This window comes from Euphorbia lathyris, chromosome 1 (genome assembly GCF_963576675.1).
Source record: "Euphorbia lathyris chromosome 1, ddEupLath1.1, whole genome shotgun sequence".
Lineage (NCBI taxonomy): Eukaryota > Viridiplantae > Streptophyta > Magnoliopsida > Malpighiales > Euphorbiaceae > Euphorbia > Euphorbia lathyris.
The window spans coordinates 14,968,781-14,972,542 of record NC_088910.1 but is presented as its reverse complement, the minus strand read 5'-3'; the positions used below and the strand labels follow the sequence as shown (position 1 = coordinate 14,972,542).

Here is a 3,762-nt window from a genome sequence, read left to right as displayed (position 1 = left end):
ATCTTTCCCATTGTTTTGACCAGTTGTTCCATTTGTGAAGATAACTTGCTGATTGCCTCACTGTTTGCAGTATTTGTGACTCTCTTGCCATCGGCTCTCACCGAGTGCAAGTTGTAACTGGTGTTGACCACTCTCTCTATTAGCTCATACAATGCTTGAGGTTCCAGTTCCTCGGGATTCCCATTGGCAACTGATTCAATTTGTATTTTGTATGCGTTGGTCACTCCATTATAGAAGTTTTGCACTTGCATCCACATGGGTATTCTATGATTTGGTACTCTTCTTAACAGTTCTTTTTATCTTTCCCATGCTTCAGATAAGGATACATCCTCCTCTTGAAAAAAATGAGAAACTTCATCCCTCAACTTGATTGCTTGTCTGGGCGCAAAATATTTCATTAAGAACATGGTAGCCATCTCCTCCCAGTTCATGATAGATCCTGGCTGTAAATTCTTCAACCAATTCCTCGTGTTATCCTTCAAGGAAAAGGGGAAAAGTTTGAGTCGGATACCTCATCACTATCATTTCTGTGGGTACGAAATGTGTTGCACATGGTGACAAAGTCTTGGATGTGCGCATTTGGATCTTCATTTGGGTATCCTCCGAACTCCACAGCTGTTTGTAGCATCTGAACCATTGATGCTTTCACTTTGAACATTCGATTGCCTTCCTCTAGTAAGACGATGCATGATGAATGACCCTCAGTAGATGGCCTGGAGTAATCCTTCATCCGCAGTCTCTGGTTACCATTATTATTATTTTCGTTTTCACCATGACCCTCCTCATGGTTCTCATTCTGTCTCTCGTCGTTTGGCATTTCGACCTCGCGATCCATTCTGATGCGTCTAGCTTGCCTAAGTATTCTTCTCCTTCTTCTGTACGTTCTCTCTATTTCCACGTCTATAGGAAGGATAGGAACACATGCTCTTCGCATACAAAACTAGAAACCGAAAAACCAAAGACTAGACAAACAGATGGTTAACAGGTAACGAAATAAGCATACGTATTCTTCAAAACTTGAGTTTAAACAATCCCCGGCAATGGCGCCAAAAACTTGATTTGTTAAATAGGGACGCTAGCAAGTGTACTAGGTCGTCTGTAATATCTGGTAAGACCAAGTGTCGTATTCCACAGGGACTGTTCTCTAGTGAGAAGAATAAGTTGCCTTAAGTGTTAGATACTTAATTTGGGTGAATAATGTGTGAGATTTTAACATAACAGAAATAAACGAAAAGTAAGACGAATGAATTCAATATAAACAAGCACAGATCTAGCCATACGCCTAACGAACAACTGTGCCTAACTTTTACCGCTGCATGATATAAATTTATATTCATGAGTTGGGTCTCTCTCTCTCTCTCTATGGTCACTAAGGTCCGGTGTCCCATTTCCAAAGATACTAAGTAAGTAATATTAACCAAGTATCCTTGCGCTAACATACCAACAAGCATTAAGCAACAAAGAGCATTCATCAAGAAACCCCAGTATGTGGTAGTTTTCGTATCCGTCCACTACAACATATGCCGATTAACTGTTTCCATTACGTCGGAGCACTGTCGTGTCATCCTCGGTAACTATCAAATAGACTCGATCTTAATCTATTCTTGAAGCATGCTAATAACACTCAATCATGGATAAAAATACTTCATTCATTGATAAGAGATACTTACAGTCGCCGTCTAAATGGCTGGCTCGGCCTGCAGAAGAACTACTCACTCATTGTCATGAGTGAACAACTTGTTCTTCCCAAAAACATCCTTGCAACGAAAATAAAAACAGAATATAAAACTAGTGGTGGCGGTAATGCCGAGATACCTATTACAATAATATTCTTCCTATTTATACTCCCCTTACATCAACCCTAATTACAAGGGAAAAAAGTCACAAAAAGGTAAAAACAAGGACAAGTAAACAATCCTCCTACACTTGGCGCAAGATGGAAAGCTGTCTTGCTTTCCACGTTTTTCTCTCTTTCTCTCTCCTGTAACTTGCTCGACCCACGCGTTTATCCGTTTTCCTTCCAATTGACCCATTAAATGCTGTTGTTTAAGCTGTTCTGTTCTACTGAGAGGTTGTTGATAGCGTGCGGCGCCTAGGTAGAGTTTCTATGACGAAATATATATTATGATAAGTGCTTTATGGCTATGGATGTGATCTTCCTAATTACTTAATCTCTACTAGACGCTACGACTTAGAGGCAAGTGTACCCCGTTGTATCAATTGATTACAATACTGTCAAGGCATAAGCCCAATAACATATAAAACAACCAGAAATAAAAAAGTTCTGTAATGATTTAGATCCACTGCATCTTATTTCTTAATATCAATTATCTTTTCATGTAAATGTATGTTCTTTTTTTCCCTTTTCTTTGGCTTTTGGATTAAATGGTTACTTGACATTATACCAAATCCACAATAGGCATTAGTTAGAGAAATAAAAGGTGAAACTAAAAAAAGGGCCAAGCACATATGAATCTTTTAGGAACTTGTGTTCCATAGAAATTAAGAAGCAAAGTCATTGTAATAGGAATCTCAATAGTAATGCACAGAAACTACCTTAATCATACTGCAAAGGCAAATAACATCTTCCATATCCATAAAACCAAACATGCCAATGCAGCAAAGGTGCTTCGAAGGAAAACCTGTTTGAATATTCCACAAATCATCCAATAAAAAGAATAAAAGGAAGAGACGAAAGACGCACCAAATAGGGCCCGTCAAGTTCGTGAGCTCCGTCGCAACTCCAAGTGAGCATCCAAGGTCAAAGGGGACGGAGACTATGCTCTTCCATTAATAGGTTCACTATGGTTCTGATTGCAAAGGTTTTCACATATTAACACCTGATTGTAAAACGTATTCTGTTAGAAGTCAAAACTATTGAGCAAAGGGAAAACAGAAGCAATAATCATTCAATCAATCACAGAACTTACTTGTCATTCAGTATGGATGACACAAATTGAGCATCCACTATGAGTCAAAGAACAATTTTCACTATATTATGAAAACAAATAGAGCATTGAAGTGCATAATGACACAAATAACACGACTTATTTGACATAATAGAGCATTGAAGTGCATAATGACACAAATAACACGACTTATCATTTCTGACACATGTTCCACGCCTCGCGTGGTTGTTGATACGCCTCACGTATTGCTGAGTAGATCCCACGTGGTACCTGTGGATAAGGAAATTATTTCCGACTAAGTGTTTTGGTAGATTTTCACTTCTTGCTCGTACCTGAAATACAATTCTCGAGAGCCGAGTTAGCTTGACGTTTTATTTTCTAAATTAATCAAAAATAAGGAAAATTATCCGAAAGTACAGAATTTATTTTTATTTCGTTATTTTATTTAAAACACTCTATTTTTTCAATTAAACTTATTTATTTCATCCGAAATTAAATCGTAAATCACGCTAAAAGATAGGGGTAAAATACCCCTATCAAACCTCCTCGGACTTTAAAGTTTTACTTGTCCTCAAGTAAAAGAAATCAAAAGACAAGGGATTGAGATTATTAAAAAACAAACCGTCGGTTGGTTTTACCAAGTGCGTGATTCCGAAGCTAAAGTTTTATACAAAGTTTTCGGTAAGTACTTACGCAAACAAATGAGAGACCAAAACTTGCTTGAAACCTCCATGATCAAATTTAATAGGCAATATGAACGGGGGTCGATTATCTTTTGAGAATCCGATAGTACCTCACCAAGGGATTTCACTCTTACGCTCAAATTTTGGTGGTCGGTGTTTTTGCACACTTC

General features: G+C 38.0%; 1 non-coding gene across 1 annotated transcript; it reads left to right on the top strand.

Annotated features, from left to right (window-relative positions):
* The first annotated feature begins 261 nt into the window (after nt 1-261).
* On the top strand, nt 262-368 carry LOC136216238 (small nucleolar RNA R71). The gene has a single exon (XR_010683233.1). It is a non-coding gene; the product is annotated as a small nucleolar RNA R71 (small nucleolar RNA).
* The last annotated feature ends 3,394 nt before the right edge of the window (nt 369-3,762 follow it).